Source organism: Mus musculus, chromosome 6, assembly GCF_000001635.26.
Source record: "Mus musculus strain C57BL/6J chromosome 6, GRCm38.p6 C57BL/6J".
Taxonomy (NCBI): Eukaryota; Metazoa; Chordata; class Mammalia; order Rodentia; family Muridae; genus Mus; species Mus musculus.
The window spans coordinates 64,704,326-64,729,054 of record NC_000072.6 but is presented as its reverse complement, the minus strand read 5'-3'; the positions used below and the strand labels follow the sequence as shown (position 1 = coordinate 64,729,054).

The following is a 24,729-nucleotide window of genomic DNA, read 5'->3' as shown; positions in this document are numbered from 1 at the left end:
GCCCCCTCCTTGCGCCAGTCGCGTGTCTGCCCAGTCAAAGAAGGGGGCGGGCAGGCGCGTGCGAGGAGCCAATCAAAGAGTTTTTACACCCAGTGAAAAGTTACTGTGTGCCGAGGAGTTCAGCTCTGGCTCTGGAAAAAAAAAAAAAAAGAAAAAAAAATTCCCCCTTGTCCCTCTAGTCAGTTCTGGAAATTCATATGTTAATTGTGGGGCTGTAATTCGACTCCTGAGGGTGTCACCTCCCAGGCGACCTGAGTGAGGGGAATGGGGGGTGGGAGGGGAGAAGAAGCGGGCTCCCGGCTGGTGTCCTAGCGGCCCCAGCTCAGATGAGACCCAGGGTAGGCGGCTCCCGGCCAAGCTGGACGCGCCTAGAGCCTTCGGGGCACCAACTGGAGTAGCCCGCCTGGCCTGAGATCCCTCCAAGCCTGGATCACAGCTCTCAAGAAACTCGTAAAATCGCCCATGTGCAATGTGACAGAAATACATATAGAGAGGTGTGTATATAGCTCTTACCTATTGCACATTTAATTTGTAGAAGTGTTAAGTGGCGTCTAATCAAAAATCAGAACAAGGTGAAAACCATTCGCTTCTGGGAACGTATTTCTTAATTTTGACTTTGTCTGCATCTCTTGGTCCACATAGTACTTGGATTTTTTTTCATGTAGTCTTTTTTTTTTTTAATGGAAAGTAAAGCTGCGGTATAGTTATGACATACCAAAATCGGGATTGCCCCAGGAGCCTTTGAGCGTGTTTCTTAGAGCCCGTTAGGGTCTCAGTCTGCAAAAGCCCTTCGCGGAGGATATCGCGCTACGCTGAGCTATCGCAAGGGATCATGCAAACAGTTTCAAAACTCACAGCGTAGGACTCATAAACGCAGAGCCACAGGAGGCTGCCGGAATTAGTGCAAAAGGTCTTTGGGTTCTTTGTGATTCTGGGCATTTTGAAACTGCTGCCTCGGGAGGCCCCGGTTTACTAGTGCGCGTGGCTTCTTGCGCAAACGCCCAGAAACCACAGTCAAACCCACCTGTCCCGCTCTGTTTAGTTAGGGTGTTCACTCCCTCTATAAACCGCTCCCCTCCTACCTCTTTAGCCCTCCGCCTGGTAGTTTACCACAAAGAGCCAATCAGAAACTTCCTGGCTCGGGACACGCCCCAGCTTGCTCCTAGTGCTCTCCAGTTTGGGCTTTCTTCGTCCCTGGGGCACCAGAGTGGGTGGCAACTGTGGCTGGTGCTTTCGATTTTCAGGGTGGTTGCTACTCTAGGAGGACTTTCGTCTTCCGGCAGATGGTACCGCAGAAAGCTCCCTGGAACCTGTCTTTGCAGGGTCCAGTGCCGTTGAAATGTTCCGCTAGCAGGGACCTGATCCAACCTGCCATCTGGAGCTCCTTGTGCGAAGGATTTCAGCGGCTGGAGTAAACTAGTGTTTATATCTCACAAGATAGAGAAGGACAGAAGAGAGTTCAAAGTTATCGTCAGACTTCACCTGTTTCTCTATTTCCAGTGTGCCCATTTGCTACTGTATAAAGAACAGTTCCGGGCCTTCCAATGCTGACAGAAAGATCAGAGGAGCCCTTTTCTTAAAGAGTGTAAGCTCTGCAGAAATAAATACTCTAACAATAGATGGGGTGGGGGGTAGACAGGTAAATCAGGAAGTACCCTCCAAACCTAAAAGACAACCATCGACAACAATAAAGGAAAAGGTAATAATGCCTTTATTTGGCGGGTACAGCATTCTTCTGTATTTTTGGAGACTGGTCTGGGTACTGTTGAAATCAACCAACACTGTACCTAGCTTTACTAACTGTCAAGTACAATCTGAAAAGCAAGACTTTCCAGTAACCGAGGGACCCAACATCATCAATTGTGTATGAAAGACAACGTGAGAGCCTGGAAAGGTTAGGTAGCCATGACGGCTTTGTTCTTCATTTGGTGACTCTCTGACCTGTTAGCTGAAAGGTAGAAGTTTTTCCACAAGATGTCAGTACTAAATGTGCAGGGCGCTCAAATTTTCCTGGGATTTCTATCCTCCAGGTATTTTATTTGCATTTTAAATTTAACCACAAAACTTCCAAATACTTGTTTTTCTTTATGCTCAGAAAAACTCAAGGAATATAGACAAATGTTTGTGCAACACTTTTCATGCCACTGGTCTTAATTTATCAGATTTACACAACACTCACTAATGTAATTTCTTTTTAAAGAGCACATCTCAATTATTTTGTAAAGAAATGGATTATTTTAGGACTTCTAGGGACTGTATGTACATTTCTGTGATTAGTGGTATGATATTTCTCTGGTTTTGACTATGGATCTGTTTCTCTTCCCTTTCCCCTTCTCCTTTCCATTAGCTGAGTAACATAGGCCAGAGCGTGTCCATGGGATTGCAGCCTGCTTAGTGTGAACAGAGTGTCCCCGGGGAAGGTTTGGATTGGGGTGTCAGAACACAGAGTGGAGTGAATATTTATGGGTGCTGGCTGGTAGAATAGCAGCTCAGCTTGAAGCCTTTGCTCTGTGAGGATACCAAATTACTTACAAAAATTAGATAGAGAAATAAATTCTTGAGAAAAAAAAATCAGAGATCTAGTTATAAATTTATAAATTTACACAGAGCTTGGGTTAAAATTTCAGATTTTTATTTGAATTTAAAGTTTTGAATACACATGGGTAAGTGACATATAAATAGATACAGATAAGCGTGTGATTTAAACACCTAAATGTATTTATTTTTTTATTAATTTATTACGTATTTTCCTCAATTACATTTCCAATGCTATCCCAAAAGTCTACCATACCCTCCCCCGCAATTCCCTACCCACCCATTCCCATTTTTTTGGCCCTGGCGTTCCCCTGTACTGGGGCATATAAAGTTTGTGTGTCCAATGGGCCTCCCTTTCCAGTGGTGGCCAACTAGGCCATCTTTTGATACTTACGCAGCTAGAGTCAAGAGCTCCGGGGTACTGATTAGTTCATATTGTTGTTCCACCTATGGCCTTGCAGAACCCTTTAGCTCCTTGGGTACTTTCTCTAGCTCCTCCATTGGGAGCCCTGTGATCCATCTAATAGCTGACTGTGAGCATCCACTTCTGTGTTTGCTAGGCCCCGGCAGAGTCTCACAAGAGACAGCTATATCTGGGTCCTTTCAGCAAAATCTTGCTAGTGTATGCAATGGTGTCAGCGTTTGGAAGCTGATTATGGGGTGGATCCCTGGATATGGCAGTCTCTAGATGGTCTATTCTTTTGTCTCAGCTCCAAACTTTGTCTCTGTAACTCCTTCCATGGGTGTTTTGTTCCCGCTTCTAAGGAGGGGCATAGTGTCCACACTTTGGTCTTTGTTCTTCTAGAGTTTCAAGCGTTTAGCAAATTGTATCTTATATCTTGGGTAGCCTAAGTTTTGGGCTAATATCCACTTATCAGTGAGTATATATTGTGTGAGTTCCTTTGTGATTGGGTTACCTCACTCAGGATGATGCCCTCCAGGTCCATCCATTTGCCTAGGAATTTCATAAATTCATTCTTTTTTTATTGCGTATTTTCCTCAATTACATTTCCAATGCTATCCCAAAAGTCCACCATACCCTTCCCCCCCTACTTCCCTAACCACCCATTCCCATTTTTTTGGCCCTGGCGTTCCCCTGTACTGGGGCATATAAAGTTTGTGTGTCCAATGGGCCTCTCTTTCCAGTGATGGCCAACTAGGCCATCTTTTGATACTTACGCAGCTAGAGTCAAGAGCTCCGGGGTACTGATTAGTTCATATTGTTGTTCCACCTATGGCCTTGCAGAACCCTTTAGCTCCTTGGGTACTTTCTCTAGCTCCTCCATTGGGAGCCCTGTGATCCATCTAATAGCTGACTGTGAGCATCCACTTCTGTGTTTGCAAGGCCCCGGCGCCCCGGCCTCGTCTCATAAGAGACAGATACATCTGGGTCCTTTCGATAAAATCTTGTTAGTGTATGCAATGGTGTCAGCGTTTGGATGCTGATTATGGGGTGGATCCCTGGATAAGGCAGTCTCTACATGGTCCATCCTTTCATCTCAGCTCCAAACTTTGTCTCTGTAACTCCTTCCAAGGGTGTTTTGTTCCCACTTCTAAGGAGGGGTATAGTGTCCACACTTCAGTCTTCATTTTTCTTGAGTTTCATGTGTTTAGGAAATTGTATCTTATATCTTGGGTATCCTAGGTTTTGGGCTAATATCCACTTATCAGTGAGTACATATTGTGTGAGTTCCTTTGTGAATGTGTTACCTCACTCAGGATGATGCCCTCCAGGTCCATCCATTTGGCTAGGAATTTCATAAATTCATTCTTTTTAATAGCTGAGTAGTACTCCATTGTGTAGATGTACCACATTTTCTGTATCCATTCCTCTGTTGAGGGGCATCTGGGTTCTTTCCAGCTTCTGGCTATTATAAATAAGGCTGCTATGAACATAGTGGAGCATGTGTCCTTCTTACCAGTTGGGGCATCTTCTGGATATATGCCCAGGAGAGGTATTGCTGGATCCTCTGGTAGTACTATTCCCAATTTTCTGAGGAACCGCCAGACTGATTTCCAGAGTGGTTGTACAAGCCTGCAATCCCACCAACAATGGAGGAGTGTTCCTCTTTCTCCACATCCATGCCAGCATCTGCTGTCACCTGAATTTTTGATCTTAACCATTCTGACTGGTGTGAGGTGGAATCTCAGGGTTGTTTTGATTTGCATTTCCCTGATGATTAAGGATGTTGAACATTGTTTCCGGTGTTTCTCTGCCATTCGGTATTCCTCAGGTGAGAATTCTTTGTTCAGTTCTGAGCCCCATTTTTTAATGAGGTTATTTGATTTTCTGAAGTCCACCTTCTTGAGTTCTTTATATATGTTGGATATTAGTCCCCTATCTGATTTAGGATAGGTAAAGATCCTTTCCCAATCTGTTGGTTGTCTTTTTGTCTTACTGACGGTGTCTTTTGCCTTGCAGAAACTTTGGAGTTTCATTAGGTCCCATTTGTCAATTCTCAATCTTACAGTACAAGCCATTACTGTTCTGTTCAGGAATTTTTCCCCTGTGCCCATATCTTCAAGGCTTTTCCCCACTTTCTCCTCTATAAGTTTCAGTGTCTCTGGTTTTAAGTGAAGTTCCTTGATCCACTTAGATTTGACCTTAGTACAAGGAGATAAGTATGGATCGATTTGCATTCTTCTACACGATAACAACCAGTTGTGCCAGCACCAATTGTTGAAAATGCTGTCTTTCTTCCACTGGATGGTTTTAGCTCCCTTGTCGAAGATCAAGTGACCATAGGTGTGTGGGTTCATTACTGGGTCTTCAATTCTATTCCATTGGTCTACTTGTCTGTCTCTATACCAGTACCATGCAGTTTTTATCACAATTGCTCTGTAGTAAAGCTTTAGGTCAGGCATGGTGGTTCCACCAGAGGTTCTTTTATCCTTGAGAAGAGTTTTTGCTATCCTAGGTTTTTTGTTATTCCAGATGAATTTGCAAATTGCTCCTTCTAATTCGTTGAAGAATTGAGTTGGAATTTTTATGGGGATTGCATTGAATCTGTAGATTGCTTTTGGCATGATAGCCATTTTTACAATGTTGATCCTGCCAATCCATGAGCATGGGAGTTCTTTCCATCTTCTGAGATCTTCTTTAATTTCTTTCTTCAGAGATTTGAAGTTTTTATCATACAGATCTTTCACTTCCTTAGTTAGAGTCACGCCAAGGTATTTTATATTATTGGTGACTATTGAGAAGGGTGTTGTTTCCCTAATTTCATTCTCAGCCTGTTTATTCTTTGTATAGAGAAAGGCCATTGACTTGTTTGAGTTTATTTTATATCCAACTACTTCACAGAAGCTGTTTATCAGGCTTAGTGGTTCTCTGGTAGAATTTTTAGGGTCACTTATATATACTATCATATCATCTGCAAAAAGTGATATTTTGACTTCCTCTTTTCCAATTTGTATCCCCTTGATCTCCTTTTGTTGTCGAATTGCTCTGGCTAATACTTCAAGTACTATGTTGAAAAGGTAGGGAGAAAGTGGGCAGCCTTGTCCAGTCCCTGATTTTAGTGGGATTGCTTCCAGCTTCTCTCCATTTACTTTGATGTTGGCTACTGGTTTGCTGTAGATTGCTTTTATCATATTTAGGTATGGGCCTTGAATTCCTGATCTTTCCAAGACTTTTATCATGAATGGGTGTTGGATCTTGTCAAATGCGTTTTCTGCATCTAACGAGATGATCATGTGGTTTTTGTCTTTGAGTTTGTTTATATAATGGATTACATTGATGGTTTTTCGTATATTAAACCATCCCTGCATCCCTGGAATAAAACCTACTTGGTCAGGATGGATGATTGCTTTAATGTGTTCTTGGATTCGGTTAGCAAGGATTTTATTGAGGATTTTTGCATCGATATTCATAAGAGAAATTGGTCTGAAGTTCTCTATCTTTGTTGGGTCTTTCTGTGGTTTAGGTATCAGATTAATAGTGGCTTCATAAAATAGTTGGGTAGAGTACCTTCTACTTCTATTTTGTGAAATAGTTTGTGCAGAACTGGAATTAGATCTTCTTTGAAGGTCTGATAGAACTCTGCACTAAACCCGTCTGGTCCTGGGCTTTTTTTTTTTTTTTTTTGGCTGGGAGACTATTAATAACTACTTCTATTTCTTTAGGTGATATGGGACTGTTTAGATGGTCAACTTGATCCTGATTCAACTTTGGTACCTGGTATCTGTCCAGAAATTTGCCCATTTCGTCCAGGTTTTCCAGTTTTGTTGAGTATAGCCTTTTGTAGAAGGATCTGATGGTGTTTTGGATTTCTTCAGGATCTGTTGTTATGTCTCCCTTTTCAGTTCTGATTTTGTTAATTAGGATTTTGTCCCTGTGCCCTTTAGTGAGTCTAGCTAAGGGTTTATCTATCTTGTTGATTTTCTCAAAGAACCAACTCCTCGTTTGGTTAATTCTTTGAATAGTTCTTCTTGTTTCCACTTTGTTGATTTCACCTCTGAGTTTGATTATTTCCTGCCGTCTACTCCTCTTGGGTGAATTTGCTTCCTTTTTTTCTAGAGCTTTTAGATGTGTTGTCAAGCTGCTAGTACGTGCTCTCTCCCGTTTCTTCTTGGAGGCACTCAGAGCTATGAGTTTCCCTCTTAGAAATGCTTTCATTGTGTCCCATAGGTTTGGGTACGTTGTGGCTTCATTTTCATTAAACTCTAAAAAGTCTTTAATTTTTTTCTTTATTCCTTCCTTGACCAAGGTATCATTGAGAAGAGTGTTGTTCAGTTTCCATGTGATTGTTGGCTTTCCATTATTTATGTTGTTATTGAAGATCAGTCTTAGGCCATGGTGGTCTGATAGGATACATGGGACAATTTCAATATTTTTGTATCTGTTGAGGCCTGTTTTGTGACCAATTATATGGTCAAATTTTTAGAAGTTCCCGTGAGGTGCTGAGAAGAAGGTATATCCTTTTGTTTTAGGATAAAATGTTCTGTAGATATCTGTTAAGTCCATTTGTTTAATCACTTCTGTTAGTTTCAGTGTGTCCCTGTTTAGTTTCTGTTTCCACGATCTGTCCATTGATGAAAGTGGTGTGTTGAAGTCTCCCACTATTATTGTGTGAGGTGCAATGTGTGCTTTGAGCTTTACTAATGTGTCTTTAATGGTCCTGCATTTGGAGCATAGATATTCAGAATTGAGCGTTCCTCTTGGAGGATTTTACCTTTGATGAGTATGAAGTGTCCCTCCTTGTCTTTTTTGATAACTTTGCGTTGGAAGTCGATTTTATTCGATATCAAAATGGCTACCTCAGCTTGTTTCTTCAGAGCATTTGCTTGGAAAATTGTTTTCCAGCCTTTCACTCTGAGGTAGTGTCTGTCTTTTTCCTTGAGATGGGTTTCCTGTAAGCAGCAGAATGTTGGGTCCTGTTTGTGTAGCCAGTCTGTTAGTCTATGTCTTTTTATTGGGGAATTGAGTCCATTGATATTTAGAGATATTAAGGAAAAGTAATTGTTTCTTCCTTTTATTTTTGTTGTTAGAATTGGCATTCTGTTTTTGTGGCTGTCTTCTTTTTGGTTTGTTGAGGGATTACTTTCTTGCTTTTTCTAGGGCATGATTTTCGTCCTTGTATTGCTTCTTTTCTGTTATTATCCTTTGAAGGGCTGGATTCGTGGAAAGATAATGCGTGAATTTGGTTTTGTCGTGGAATACTTTGGTTTCTCCATCTATGGTAATTGAGAGTTTGGCTGGGTATAGTAGCCTGGGCTGACATTTGTGTTCTCCTAGTGTCTGTATAACATCTGTCCAGGCTCTTCTGGCTTTCATAGTCTCTGGTGAAAAGTTTGCTGTAATCCTGATAGGCCTTCCTTTATATGTTACTTGACCTTTCTCCCTTACTGCTTTTAATATTCTATTTTTCTTTAGTGCATTGTTCTTATTATTATGTGTAGGGAGGAATTTCTTTTGTGGTCCAGTCTATTTGGAGTTCTGTAGGCTTCCTGTATGTTCATGGGCATCTCTTTCTTTAGGTTTGGGAAGTTTTCTTCTATAATTTTGTTGAAGATATTTTTTGGCCTTTTAAGTTGAAAATCTTCATTCTCATCAACTCCTACTATCCATAGGTTTCATCTTTTCATTTTGTCCTGTATTTCCTGGATGTTTTGAGTTAGGATCCTTCTGCATTTTTTATTTTCTTTGATTGTTGTGCCGATGTTCTCTATGGAATCTTCTGCACCTGAGATTCTCTCTTCTATCTCTTGTATTCTGTTGCTGATGCTCGCATCTATGGTTCCAGATTTCTTTCCTAGGGTTTCTATCTCCAGCGTTGCCTCATTTTGGGTTTTCTTTATTGTGTCTACTTCCCCTTTTAGGTGTAGTATGGTTTTGTCCATTTCCATCACCTGTTTGGATGTGTTTTCCTGTTTTTCTTTAAGGACTCCTACCTGTTTGGTTGTGTTTTTCTGTTTTTCTTTAAGGACTTGTAACTCTTTAGCAGTGTTCTCCTGTATTTCTTTAAGTGAGTTATTAAAGTCCTTCTTGATATCCTCTACCATCATCATGAGATATGCTTTTAAATCCGGGTCTAGCTTTTCGGTTGTGTTGGCGTGCCCAACTAGACTATGTGGGGTGGCAGTGCTGCGTTCTGATGATGGTGAGTGGTCTTGATTTCTGTTAGTAGGATTCTTATGTTTGCCTTTCGCCATCTGGTATTCTCTGGAGCTGTGCAGGATGCACTCGGCGGGGTCTCGGAACCAAGATGTCTGCTGCAGATGCTCAGGCAAAGCGCTGCCTGGGGCCCGAAAAGGGGGCTGCCTTAGAATCTCTGTGGTTCCCGCCTGTCCCAGAAGCTTTTAGTTTTTGTATTCCGTACTCTCACCTGTGCAGGATACACTCGGCAGGGTCTCGGAACCAAGATGTCTGATGCTCAGGCAAAGCACTCCTGCACCGGGCAGATCCCTATCCTCTGGCCGGGAAAGTGGCCAGCTGCTTGTGCAGGATACACTCCCCTAAATGTATTTCTATGTATATTCTTTTCGCTCTCAGACTCTGACATCAGCCATGAACATAGCCAATAAGACTTGAAGTTACCAAACGGGATCTAGGATTCTTGGGAGATTAAGTTTCCAGAAAAAGACAGGAAGTGTGCACATACACACACACATACATATACATTCACACACACACTCACATACACACACAAACACACACACTCACACAAACACACACTCACACTCTCATACACACACTCACATTCCCGCATACATACCTACACACAAACTTACATACACGCACACTCACACAAACAATAAGGGAGTGCTCAGAGAATAATGGAGACATGACAGAATAGCACAAAAGTCTGCCTGAAGCAGCTATCAACAAAACACAAAGCAATTTTAGTATCAAATAAGGAAGAATAATGACAAGTTACCTAAACTTTTGCAAAATGGGATCTATAAATTATTATTATGGACAGAATAAATGGGTTCACTGAATGTTTGGTAAGTCCTACTTGCTATGTGGTACTTTAAAAAATAGTTGATCCTATCCTTCAGGACTTTAATATTGCCTCAATTACATGACTGAAGTTCGTATTGCCTGTAATGATAAAAATGAACTTATTTGGTGTTCGTTAGGCTGCTGAGTCTGGTTCCTATGATGATGTTATCCAAAATGCCTGTCCTTAATCCAATTGAGAGAAAACATTAATCCAACCCTAACTGGGGTGCACTATAGGAAGTAGTAAGCTTATAAGCATTGAAAGTGTGAAGAGTACAAAATAGAATGTCACCAGCCTTCCCTGGCTAGCAGAGGATGAAGGAACATGATAAGGATAACCCAGTTGAGGCCCGAGTCCAAGCTGGACCTTCTATATTAGGCCACACTGTTGGAAAACTAGCAAAACTTACCAGAGAAATAGTTGATGTTTCATTTCCTGGTTTTGATGGTTACATTGTGGCTTCATGTGTCTTCATAAGAGATCAACCTCCTTTTTAAAAATTTATTAGACGTTTTCTTCATTTAAATTTCAAATGCTATCCCCTTTTCTAGTTTTCTCTCAGAAAATCCACTTTACCCTTCCCCTCCCCCCTGCTCCCCAACCTATCCACTCCCACTTCCTGGCCCTGGCATTCCCCTATACTGGAGCATAGAATCTTCACAAGACCAGGGGCCTCTCCTCCTATTGATAGCCAATTAGGCCATCCTCTGCTACATATGCAGCTAGAGACACGAGCTCTGGGGGTGGGAATGTACTGGTTAGTTCATATTGTTGTTCCTCCTATAGGGCTGCAGACCCCTTCATCTCCTTGGGTACTTTCTCTAGCTCCTCCATTGGGGGCCCTGTGTTCCATCCAATAGCTGACAGTGAGCATCCACTTCTGTATTTGCCAGTCACTGTCATAGCCTCACAGGAGACAGCTATATCAGGGTAAAGTGTGGATACTTCATTCCTTCTTAGAAAGGGGAACAAAATATCCATGGAAGGAATTACAGAGACAAAGTTCGGAGCTGAGACTGAAGGAAGGACCATCCAGAGATTGCCACACCCGGGGATCCATCCCATAAACAACCACCAAAACCAGACACTATTACATATGCCAGCAAGATTTTGCTGGTCAACCTCCTTTTAGAGGAGTGTTTGGGCCACACTGGCCTCATTTGCTCCTCTGCACCAAACATCTTCCCCGCCTAGGGTCATCACATGTATTCTTTCTTGCCTGTTCTTTCCTTGCTTAGCATTCTTCTACTCAGCTTTCAAAGAAACAGTCCCTGATTCCTGTAAGAAATATCCTCTTGTGGTGTAACTCTTGTGGTACATTATATTTATTTTCTTTCGTATTTGTAGTCATTATCAAATAATTATTACTGTGACTGTTTAATATTTGGCTGTTATCTCTCCCTCCATCCTGGCTGTTGAGGCATTCTGTTCTGGGGTCTATTATGCGAGCCTCATCAGGGAAGCTGGCTGCCTTTCACTCTAGGTGAGTGTTCTTTACTTCATACTTGGAGAAGTGCTCTAGAAGATATGTGTAAGAGACACAAAGCCACACACTTCATGCTGATGCCTAGGTGCCCTTCTGTGTAATGCTTCCATGTCTTCTTGTCCCTACTCTTTCAGTGTTGCTGTTTACAGGTCACTGATTGGTCAGGCACTCCCAAGGAATTTTCATGCAGTCTCACCTTAGGCTGATTCCTTCCCTCTTTCCATGAAGCTTGTAACAAAGCCCACCATGCAGGACATCTCCTCAATCTTACATTACAACACCACTGAGTCAGGCTGGAATTCACAGGAGGCTTCTGTCACCTTGCAAACATAGTAAGTCACATCATCCCCAAACCATGCCCGAGCATTTCCTTCTGTTTTTCCTCTGGTAGCCAGCTAATGTCCAGGCATTGATATAACTAAATAGTGGAATGAGTTGAGCATCTGCCTATGTAGTTTGTTCATGTTTCTGAGTTTACTCTTTTTTTTCTGGAATGTATTATTTCCGGAATGTACCAAATTATTATTGTGCCCTCTTCCTCAAACTTATGGCTTGATATGGTATCCAGCTAAAAGTAGTTCCTGCTGCAAGGTGACTTAAACTCACCTGACAGCTCAGTCTCCTCTTAGGTCTACTAGCACACCAGGGTCCACTTTGGGAATGGCAGGTAGCTGTCTGATGTAGATGGCATGGCTTTGCTTCATGACCTTATATATCTTTTCCACAGCAAGAGTGTGCAAAAGACCATTGATTCTTAAGCTATTAAAAACCCTCTAGCAACATGGGGTTTTCTGGATCACATGTTATATGTGACAAAGATAATTATAATTGTGATTAAAGTTTGCTGTAAACTTTTACTCAAAACTAGTTTCTACCTGAGTCAACTGATAAGTGACTCTGTGATTTTAGAATGCTGAATGTGGCATGTATTCTCAACATCCAGCCAGAGTTAATAAACACATTAAGTATCAAAGTGAGCAAGGAGTAAGGGCTTCCATGTTTCTTTGACAGACTCTTCACATGCCACAAGCAAAATTCTGAAACATCACTAACTTGACAAGATCCTGAATCTTTGTAGGGTTAATCTTCCACTTTCTGACTAACACATGAGTCTTAAGCGTATTCTTACATGTCTACTTTCTCCTCCTTGGGTGCAATTAAAGTGACAGTTAATAGAATGGACCATTAACCTCTGATAGAAGGCCCTGGGTATCAAGATCCCTCTACAATGAGAACTATGTTGAGACATAATGTTGACATTATTGTCAAGACCAGGAACACATGTCATTGTTTAAGTCAAGCAAACGTTAACTTCCCATAGTCCTTTCTGATAACCTCACCAGAGCATTAGCGTCGTGAGAAGTGTCATCTATGATCCATCTAGTATCTTCAGGTGTCTCCATAGCCAAGTAATCAGGGGACATGGTAGAGTGTGCTTCCTTTTATCCATCAGTAGTTCATACCTTTGAGAGTGAAGAACAAATTCTCCATCATTCCATCTAGGACATGAAGCATTTTCTGATTTTCTCTCTTGGAGAAGGGACACGTTTGGAAGCTTTAACTTATTTGTTACTGCCATTTTGGAATTTCATTAAAAGATTAGAGATCAGTCATAAGGTTTCTGAAATTTCCTAAACACATCCACCCATGTTATTGAGTTCTCTGCTACTATGATAAAATAGCCAAGGATGACCTTTTTTTTTCAACCTATTCAGGCCTTGGACACCCTGTTATAGTCTCAGTGAGTTTGTATCAGTCCTTTGTGTCTGGAAGATGCTGTTTCCTTCCTGTTGCTTACCACCTCTGGCTCCTAGAATTGTTCTGCCTCCTCTTTCTTATAGAGTTAAGAGCCCTGTGAGGAGGGATCTGTTACCAACATCCCATTTAGGTCTGAGTGCTCCAAAGCCATTTACTTTCTATATATTGTCTAGCTGTGAGTCATCCAGTTGCCATCAACTGCAAGAAGGAGCTTCTCTGATGAGAGTTGAGGAAGGCACAGATCTATTGGTATAGCAGTGTGTCCTTAGACATAATTTTATTGCTATATTCCTTTACAGAATAATAGTAATAGGTTGTCCCATAGACCTATCTACCTATCTACCTATCTAGTCATGGGCTCTTGGCCACAGGTATGGGTTCTATATCACAGCCTTAAATCCATTTAAAAAGTAGTTATCTACTGCCATGATATCTGTGCCACTGTTGTCCTGGTGTATCTTGCAGGCAGACCTCTGTTGCAGGGGACCAAGCTGGTGGCTAAGTGAAACTGATGATCAAGTCTCTCCTCTGATAGGATGCAGGGACCCTTCCAGCCACAGTGAATGATAGTCCAAAGAGATGAAGCTTCACTGGGCAGCAGGTTCATTTCTCCATGTTTGGTGACATAAGGGACTGTTGTCTTCTGCAATAGGGCCTTACCATCAGGTTGTGGGAAGTAAGCAATAGCTTTGGCAATAACCTATGATGTTTGTGGGTAGTGGTGGTCTGTAGGGGCTTTTAAGCCAATGGTTCGACAAGATATAACCAACCCCCATTTCTGACACTAGAGGGGTTGCCTAGTAGTCAGCTTACTTGTTGACTTAAGATGTCTAGTTCAAGTGTTGTATCCCCTATTATATGGTGACTCCATTTGGGTACACTTCATATATGTATATATTTTAGGAAGCATCTACAGTAGTAGGTTTCCATATGACTTTTCAAAAGGCCTTTAGTGTTAGTTGTCCCTCCCCATAATCACTCTTTTACTTTTCCCTCCTTCCCATAGTCCCATTTTAATCCTCCTATTCTACTTTCCCTGCTTATCTCTGTTTTAAAGTTTTCTTTTAGAGATTATCATTATATCATTTCCCCTTCCCTTTCCTCCTTCCAAACCTACTATCTCCTATGCCTATCCTCTCTCTTTCAAATTTATGCCACCACCTTTTAAAATTATTTGTTGTCATACTCATACATACACATATTACATGCACACATACACGTATACACACACACACACACACACACACACACACACACACCTCTTCCTAACTACAATCTGTGACATAACAGCTTGTAGGTAAATGTGGCAGGTAAACCAAAAGATGCTGGGAATGTATGGCGATTGTCATGGCAACAGACGCGTGGGTCTCTGTCACCTGTGGGCGACATCACTGCCATCACTGGGTTCGGAGGTGGTCTGTAGAGCCAGTTCCTGATACCAGCATATACAGTTGTCATCTCACACATACAAATATACCGCAATGTGTGTCTGAACTTACGTGAAGTATTGAGTCCTGTCTATCAGATTACATGTACCGATACATGCTTCTGCCCCCTGAGAGCTGGGACTAAAGGCATGCACCACCACTGTCTGATTATATTTTTCCAATACACTCTGTGGTGTTGCCACACACTGAGGTTAGCCAGCTTCCCCTGTTGCATACTCCAATGAGTCCTTTGTACTGCTACTCTTGTATGTTGGCATTGATTTTAGTAAAATGAGGACCCCTTGAACATAAACACTGTGGCACTGTGATACCAAGGCAGTCCATAACCCAGATGGATACTGATTGGGCTGGACAGAGGGAGTGCTTATATTCCAGACTGGAAGTGGATGGATGCTATGATATTTTTTCATGTTTTTTAGAACAACATACTATTTATTGTTTTTAAATTATTTGTATGTGTAGGCTTATGTATATCTGAGTGCAGGTTTTGGCTCGGTGTGGAAGAGCATATCAGATCCCCTGGATCTGGGGTTGCCGATGATTCTAAACAACCTGCCATGGGTGCTGGGGACTGAGCTCAGTCCTCTGGAAGAACAGTTGGTGATCTGTTCCATCTTTTTGCCCCTTACAAAACACAATTTAAATTACAAATTATTTGTCACTAGAACTTTCTACTTAGCAATTTCAGACTGCAGACTGTAGTATATTTCAAGTCATAGGAAGCAAAACATGGATGAAGTTGGAGTACCATACACTTATTTAAAGAAACTGGTACATACAGTACAAATATCCAAGGATGAATCTATAAGCCAGGGCAGCAGGCAAGAGAATTCTAGAGTTGGAGGAAGAGTATTTTATTCTATGGAATTTGCCAGCTTTGCTCTTTAGCCTTTGAACTGTTTAGGTGAAGCCAATATACCTTACTGAGAAGAGTGGTCTTTCTTCAAGGTCACCTGATGGCCAACATGAACCATATTTATGAGATTGCATCATAGCAACCATGAGATTAGTGTTTGGTTTGAATAGTGGCATGTTTTAGTCTTGTTCATCAATAGAAACGTAACCATTTAACAAATTACTGCAAGCCTAGTAGCTTGATGTCACACAAATTTACTGCCTTAGAGATCCTGGATTTTAAAGGTTTGAACTCAGTTTCACTGAGCCAAAGGCAAGACATGAGCAGGAACGCGTTTCTTCCTGAGCCTTACTTAGAGCATGGGTTCTTTCTTTCTTTCTTTCTTTCTTTCTTTCTTTCTTTCTTTCTTTCTTTCTTTCTTTCTTTCTTTCTTTCTTCCTTCCTTCCTTCCTTCCTTCCTTTCTCTCTTTCTTCCTTCCTTCCTCCCTCCCTCCCTCCCTCTCTCTCTCTCCCCCTTCCTTCCTTCCTTCCTTCCTTCCTTCCTTCCTTCCTTTCTTTCTTTCTTTCTTTCTTTCTTTCTTTCTTTCTTTCTTTCTTTCTTTCACATCAGTAAGAAGGTTTACTTGGCTTACCCTTGCATATCACTAGTCACCATGAAAGGAAGTCAGAACAGAAACTCAAACAGGAGTAGTAACTGTAGGCAGGAGCCGATACAGAGGTCATGAGAGAATGTTTCTCACTGCCACGTTCATCATGGCTTCCTCAGCCTGCTTTCTTATAGATCTCAGTAGCACCCATCTAGGTGTAGTATCACTACAATGGGGCTGTCCCTCACCTACCAATCATTAATTTAGAAAAGGCCCTACAGACTTGCCTGCAGCCGGATCTTATGGAGTCGTTTTCTCAACTTAGGCTCCCTCCTTTTGGACGACTCTTGCTTGTGCCAAGTTGACATAAACCTAGTCCACCCAAGAACATGGATTTTCTTTCTTCTCTTCCAGCTTCTCCAGGTCACCTGTATTTCATGTTGCACATGTTTGTGACAGTTATTTTTAGTTGTCAACCTTACTACGTCTGGAATGACTACAATCCAGACATATAGGGCAGACTTATGAGAGGTTGTTTTATTTGTTTGTTTGTTTGTTTTTTGTTGTTGTTGGCTTGGTTTGAAGTGGTTAAATCCACTTCCAGTTTGGACATTTAGGCTCTGAACACACACACACACACACACACACACACACACACACACACACACACACACACGGCAGACCCTTTAGGTCTATATGATCCAGCAGGAATTGAGACATGACCTGGATTATAGTATGATCTGGCTGAAATACAGGCATACCTTTAGTACACACACTTAATTCCTAACCATGGAGATAAGATTAGTTTGAAAAAGGAAGCAGCCATGTTTGAAACTGATGTCTAATTGAGGGGCAGACAAAGTGATGAATTAGAGAAAGATTTGATAGAATGAACCAAAGATAGGAACACTCCACTCACACAGGAAAAAGAGGATGCTTAAGAGCAGAGCAGAGAGAGACAGGGAGAGAGAGAGACAGAGAGAGACAGAGACAGAGAGAGACACCGAGAGACAGAGACAAAGACACACAGAGAGACAAATGACATAATGACAGAAAGAGATAAAGAGAGAGAAAGAGGTGGTGGTGGTGGTGGTGGTGTGTGTGTGTGTTGCAGTTTTATAGTGGAATAGCTTTACAAAGACAAGCAGATAAAAGAACAAGCTAGACACAGGTGAAGACAGAACAAGCCAGAGAATGAGGAGTCAGAAGATTAGAACATATTGCCAAATTTAGTATGAGGCCAAGCAGAGCAATTCAATCAGAAACTGAGAGAAGCCTGGTTGAATCAATTAGCTTGGAAGACTAGATTGTACTAGATGGTTAGAAGCTGCCAGGCCTAGGCCTATGGATAATTAGAACAAATAAAGAAATGCTCCAGGATCAGCCCAAGATATGTATTCACACAATTTGGGTACAGCTCTTGTTTTTTTTTTCCAAGACAGGGTTTCTCTGTATAGCCCTGGCTGTCATGGAACTCACTTTATAGACCAGGCTGGCCTCGAACTCAGAAATCTGCCTGCCTCTGCCTCCCAAGTGCTGGGATTAAAGGCGTGTGCCTCCACCGCCCGACATTGGGTACAGATCTTATCTCATCACTTCATCTGAAGAAATAAAAGCAAGATGTGTGTGTGTTCTTTCTGTAAGTTCTGCTATTCTTGAGGATCCTGAATACCTCAGCATTCTTCTGTTCAGAGCCAGCAGCATGCACCTTCAGACCACTGCCCACTGCCTTGCTGGTATAGTCTTCTCTCTCTCTCTCTCTCTCTCTCTCTCTCTCTCTCTCTCTCTCTCTCTCTCTCTCTCTGTTTTCTGTCTCCTTCATTCACTTATAAAAATCTTGTTGATTATAGGAAGCATATACAGACAGTCCAAAATGATTTCCCCATACCAAGGTTCACAGTACCAGCTATGCGTTCTTCTGTGGAATATCAGATGTTTATAAGATTGGAGAATCAGCATGCGGATGTCTTTGGGAATGTTGGCTATTTATCCTCATGCATATCAATATCTAATGGCTTTAGAGACTGTTGCCACAGGTCTTGACAGTTAGGGTGTCCATTTTTCATCTTAAGTCATACTACCTGGCCTCTCCTCTTCTAGAAGCCTGTGTTTGTGGTGCCACTGAGTAAATAGCTCAATCTACAGCTGCTCTTCCAAAGCTGCTTAGGCTAGAAAGATCACTGCTTCTCAGTACTGTCAGGGTTGCTGGTCATGGCGAGCCAAGCTTGTGACTCAACACTCAGGAGACTGAAGCAAGGTGATTGTGACTTTAAGGCAAGTTTAGGCTACATAGCAAAATCCTGCCTCTGCCCCAGCGACAAAAAGACAGAAAAAGGAAGCCCTGCAATGGATGTCAATGCTCACACTGTACTGTCGCCCTGATTTATTTAGTTATGAAAGTATTTTCTGGTATTTCCTTGGAGGCTCTGGTCTTTGGCATGAAATCCAGCTGGGGCTATCTCCATCCATGGCCTCCTTGGCCCCTTTTCTCAGTCATTTGACATTTTTTACCTTATTTACTGTCATTGGATGCTTCTGTTAAGTTTAAGAACCATACTCTAGCAAAGTCTTAGGACTTCTAGCACAGTAGACCCAAGTGATAGGGTTCCCCTGTGCTACTAAACTGCCTTCCAGTACTTAGCTGATGCTGCTCCCCAGTCTATCCCCTAAGGATTCCTTTAGGACATGCACTCTGAATTCCTAGATATCCAAAGGTGTTACAGGATTGATGAAGTTTTTTCTTTTTTTCTTTCAAAATAAGAACAACACTCCTCCAGGTAGGCTGTGCTTAGCATTGACCCTAACTCAGCATCTGTAAACTATATAGTAGATGGGATGGATCTTGACAGAAACTACTGTTTTGTGTGATATCTTACCTGATGTTTCTGTATGGAATCAAGAAAGTTAGAACCTGTTAGCCATGAAGAGCAGGTCACCTCTGGAGGCTGAGGTGTTTCTGCTAAATATGAAGGTCCAGGCAAATCCAATAATGTCTTCTTTGAGCTTTGGGGTTTCATTTCCCCTGCCAGGACCTTGAGTTTTGTGTGTTAAAATTGTATGGTCAACTTCTTCTCCACCCTTTCCAGTCTGCACTGCCCTCTGGCTGTCATAGATGCAGGTGTCAAGGTGGTTCTCTTAATTGTCCATTCTGATCTCATCATTGCTTGGACCCATCATCTTTTATTTTTGAGAAGTAGTATTTAAAAGTAACCCACCATGTCTATCCTTTATGACAGTCACCGCTGACACTACTCTCCAATCGTAGAGAGATTAGTGAGCCAGTACTCTCCTAGCCAGTGTCCTGTCCTACATCAACACAGATGACTTTCAATAGGTCAATAGGTACCCTTCAAAAGGAATCACATCCCTCTAAGCACTAACAAAGAAGACAGTCTCCTGCTGTGTGCCCAGTGAGGGGTCCAGAACAGCAGTTCATCTCTGGACTACTTCCAGTGTAAAAGTTTTTTCATCCCACCAAAGTAGATCCTTAGACAATGGATAAGTCACTCTTACAAAATCACTTGTTAGAGGGCTCATAATTATGCTCATCTTGAAATATTTGATAGTGTACATGCTCCATTTTACTTTTACTTTAATTTCTTTACTCTGATAATTAGATTTTGTTTTGCATTTGGAAATGTTATTGTTCACCAAAATTTGTCATTTCTGTAAAAATTACTAAAACATAGTAATTATACATAAAGGATTTCATTATGGCACTTCATACAGGTATATAGTGTATTTTAATCCGTGTCTTCTTTTCTTTTGTCCTCTTCCCACTTTATATGACCCATTTATTTTTCCTAGTTGGTCCCTTTCTACTTTTGTGACTTTGTGTGTGTCAGACCCATAGGTGAAAGGTTATTTCCTGTGAGCATGGGCATCCAGTGAAGAAACTGTCTCCTCCTCTGCTACCATTAGCTGTCTGCAGAGCTTCAGGGAGGGATAGGATCCCAGAGCCTGCCCCTCATTCCTGATAGGATGTCAACAGTCCCAGTTTTGTACAAGTGTTGCACAGGCAATCACAGCTGCTGCTGTGAGGTAACATGTGCACTGGCCATGTAGCCTCCCCTCCATATTCTTTGTGTCCTCTGTCATACAACATTCCCTCAGCCTTTTAGGAATTGGTATTGAGGTCCAATTGATTTGGGACTGAGCATTCAACAACCATTAATTTTCAACACATAGTCCAGTCACTATTGCTTCCCCCTAAAACAAAACAAAAAACTCTTGCCAAACTGACAGCCACGCTACTGCATAGATATAGACACAAGTTATTAACTTGTGTTTTTGAGATAACTTTATAAGTACATCCTTGCCCACTTAACAGCTTCCTCACTAGGGATGAGGACCACTCCAGCATGGCTTTTACTATGCTGCATGTGAATTTGCTTCTGTAGAGAAGCCTCAACTCAACTCCAACAAGAAATGGTTCGTTATTTTCAAAACATACTTGTCACTGCTGTACCAGTGGGCACATCTTACTTGTCTAGTGCCAGTAGAGCTCCCGGAGACCAGTGCTCAGTATGACTGTTGATCACGATTCCAGTGCAGCAGTGGATGCGGCATCTTGCACTCAAAGGACCTGGTAAGAGATAGGATCCTCCAGCTCATATTCTCTATGGCTTCTGCCTAGAGCATGTGGTGTCTTTGGCAGTAGAGTCTTACCTTCTGGTTCTGGAAAGCAGCAGTAGCATTGGCCATGGCTTGTATGCATACTTTTTAATTTTAGTTTTTGAAACAGAGTCTCCCGTAGACCTCACATTCTCTGTGTACACAGAGATGCCCCAGATATTCCGATCCTCCTGTTTTCACCTCCCAGGTGCCACCATACCCAGCGTTATGCAATAGCTGAGGATTTAGTATACGGCTTCTTGCATGCATGGCAGCATGCAGACACACATAGTGCTGGAGAAGTAGCTGAGAGCTCTAAATCAGGATCCATAAGCAGCAGGGAGAGAGAGAGAGAGAGAGAGAGAGAGAGAGAGAGAGAGAGAGAGAGAGAGAAACAGAGACAGACAGAGAGACAGACACACACAGAGAGACACAGAGAGAGAGACAGAGAGAGATAGAGACAGCGAGAGACAGACACACAGAGAGGCACATAGAGAGACAGACAGAGAGAGAGACAGAGAGACAGGGAGACAGAGAGACAGAGAGACTCTGGGCTAGAAATAGGCACACCCTCACTCAAAGCAACTTAGTAACTAATTAACTAACTAGTTTAGATTTTAATATCAAGGATATTTTGTTTCTTTGTTTACCTGACCTGATATCTCACTCAGTGAGCAGGCTGGGGCTCATGATTTACGTCTACTTTTAACAATAAAAATTTTAATATACAGAGTTCATAAAAGTAAATGTCAAACTGGGCAAAGAAAACCAACCAACCAACCAACCAACCAACCAACCAACCAACCAACCAACCAAAACAAGTTTTAGCCAGACATCCAGGTAATCTCAGTGTTTGGGAGACAGAGACATGAAGATCATGAGTTCAGACCAGCCTGCGATACATGAGATCCATATGAGACCCTATCTCACAATGAGCAAAGAATTTCATACATCATGAGTTTAATATAAATGCTATAAAAGTGAAGTTCTGGATTCTATATGAAAAAGAGCCATTCTTAACAGAAAAACATTCAAGTATAAGTGCAGGTATTTCCTGAAGTAACAATAAAATTGTCCATGAACATGCAAAGAAAATTCACCCTGGAGATGCAAATACAAACTGTAGGAAGAGCTCAGTGAAGTGATTCAGGGCCAAAGCTTAGTTGTCTTCCTTAAACATCGTTTCAGTGACAGAAGAAGGAGGAAGGACACAAAAGGCGAAAGTACACAGGACAAAGACAATGGTTACAAAGACAATAAGGAAAGGTTTCCCTTATTATCTAGATTTTCCAAAATGGAAACAGATGAGCATTGTGTTACTGAACTAGCAGACATGCAAACTTTCTCTCACCTACAGGGTCACCCGTGCTCACTGACTGTCCTACCACTGTTCAGATGTGCAGCTGCTGGAGGTGTTGAGAATGGGCAGGCAAGGATGAAGGGAGAGTTGATGGGGGATAAGTCCTAATTGGAGTTGATACTGGCCAGTGGCAAGTGTGAGTGCTTCCGTGTTTGTGAGTATCCTTCATTAGCTCCTTACCTGCTATTATTGTAACGGTGTTTGAAATCTGTTTAACAGCTAGAAGCTTTGCATATATTGTGCCCATGAAAGCACTGTAAAAATGAAATCCCCGGTACCATGCAAATGAATATCTCCAAGTGCTATATATTCTTTTGCAGCCAATGAGAGCATTGAACTCTTGGTCCTCCAGCTTCTTGGAGAGATGCACAGTGTCTGTTCCATTGCCTGTTCTATGGATTGAATTCATGGCTTCATTCAATACTGAATTTCAATATTGAAAGCAGCATTAAAAACAAAACAAAACAAAAAACAAAACACACACAAACCAAATAAAACTAAACAGCTATGTCTGTTGGTTTTCCCATCACCAGGATCAAATACCTGACAGGAAGCAGCCTAAGAGAGGAAAGGTTTCTTTTCTTTCACAGTTTGCGTCAATGCCGTTCATCACGGTGGGGCAGGCAGGGCAGAAGGCACATAAGGCAGCCAGTCACTTTGCAGCCAGGAAGCAGATATACGGATGTCTGTCTCATCTACTTCTCTTTTTTACTCAGTTCAGGACCCGAGCACATGGAGGCCATACGGCCCATGGGCAGGGTGGACCTCCTTCTTCAATTAAAGCTCCCTGGGAAGGCTCTAAAGAATATCCAGAGGATTCTCTCTGAGAGACTCCAGATCCCAATTAGGCTCACAATCAAGATTAACTCACACCAATTGAATATAAAGCTAAGATGGCAGCATGCAAGGGACCAGAGCCAAGTAAGATGGTTCCTTCCTAGTCCCCCTTGGCAGTTTCCTGTAGGTGCAGACACTAAGCTCCTTGGTAGGATCTCTATGGTTGTGGATTATTCCCCAGACAGTTCTACTGCTCACCTCCTGCCATTTTTATCTTGTGTTCAAGTCTCCAGTCATCTGGGCTGGGATTAGCTCTCAGGTTCAATAGCACTTCAGTTCTTAGGTGAGCCTAGCTCACTCCATGTCTATAACATTCTCTGTGTCCTCACCCTGTCCCCCAAACGTCCCCTTACTGTTAGTACTTTGGCTGAGACCCCTAAATCTTCCCATAAACCTTCCAGACTGGGGTCAGCTTTTTTTGTCTCAGACTTCTTCCTTTTAGGGATTTGCCACAGCTAGTGAACCCATACTTGTTTGTATAGAGTTTAAGGTCCTTTTCTGAGCCCGCAGTATGGCTGCTATGACATTGTTCACTTATTTGTCCATTTTTATCTGTAATACAGTTGGAACTTGACATAAATGGAAACAAATATATTCAGGATCTTATTTTAGTTTTTTCAAAGAAGATTTTACACTGCTAAAATATGATCTAGTTTAAAAAAAAAAGGATGAAGAAAAAGAAATTTGCCAACTTCCAGTATAAAAAAATTTGTTTATCTATGGAGAAAAAGATAGTTTATGGAAAAGTTAGTATTATGTTTTTTACTAGAGACAGTAGAAGGGGAGATGAAGTTATGTTTATTTGGAATAAATTTCATCCCTTTTAGGAGTATATTCACTCTTAAGGGAATTGTATTCAGCAAAGAGTGACCATTTGGCTTGATTTTTGGGAATGTTTTTTGATGATTAGCAGTTAGAACTTTTCTAATTCTTACACTTACAGGTACTCTGCTCATTAAAACTGTCTGCATACAACCTGGACTTTACGAAGAATGTGAGAGGGTACAGGCGAGAAGACTGAGCACACAGCAAGGTTAAAAAGCAGTTGCCATTTACTATAAGCCATCAATGTAAGGATGGTTCTCTGCACATTGGACAGGGAGCAGAACAATCTTCTGGTGACTTCCAGGTTTCCCACTACAGAAGCTGTTGTTGTGTCTCTTTATTCTACCCCCCATGTCTGCAATCCAGTCACACTGATTCACTCCTTAACGGGATCATTTAGAGCAATCAATTTAAAAACCACGAAGCCTTTTACTAAAAGGAGTGAGCTCTTAGCTTGAAAGTATACAGAATTCAGACATGAGTTGTGGAGATGTCCTGCTTCTTCTCACCATCGTGTCTATTGGCTGAGTTCCATTTGCTGTTGGAACTTCTAACACGAAATTCCCTGAAAAGTGTGGCACTCTGGCCAGCTGTGGGCTCTGCTTGACTACTCCTTCCTACAAAATGCTGCCTTCATTATTTTCTCTCTCCCATATATCTGTCTCTCACCAGGTGATTTCTGCGTCTCGTTGGGGCAGACAGAGGGTTTGTCACCTCTGAGTATTGGAAGTGAGTTACAATTTAAAGATTGCGAATCAACGGAAATGCTCACTGTCAGTTGCCTTGGAAGTTCCCCGTGCAGACTCTTCCCTGTGTTTTACCATACATGCATCAGTCTCAATTGTATGTCAGCTATGTTAGAACATCTTCTCCCTCCCATAGCCTGGAGAAGGCAAGTGCAGACAAATGAACAATCAAAAGAGCTCAAACATACTGAGTTTTCATAACTTAATAAAGGAATTGAGTTCAACCAGA

General features: G+C 41.8%; 1 long non-coding RNA gene across 3 annotated transcripts; it reads left to right on the top strand.

Moving 5' to 3' along the window:
- The first annotated feature begins 193 nt into the window (after nucleotides 1–193).
- On the top strand, nucleotides 194–24,712 carry Gm35851. 3 transcript variants are annotated; one of them, XR_869146.3, is made up of 4 exons: nucleotides 194–494; nucleotides 22,090–22,228; nucleotides 22,809–23,013; nucleotides 23,873–24,689. It is a non-coding gene; the product is annotated as a predicted gene, 35851 (long non-coding RNA). The 3 variants fall into 3 exon arrangements; XR_869144.3 differs by having other exon boundaries at nucleotides 22,090–22,246; XR_377731.4 differs by lacking the exon at nucleotides 22,809–23,013 and having other exon boundaries at nucleotides 22,090–22,246; nucleotides 23,873–24,712.
- Nucleotides 24,713–24,729: the final 17 nt, after the last annotated feature.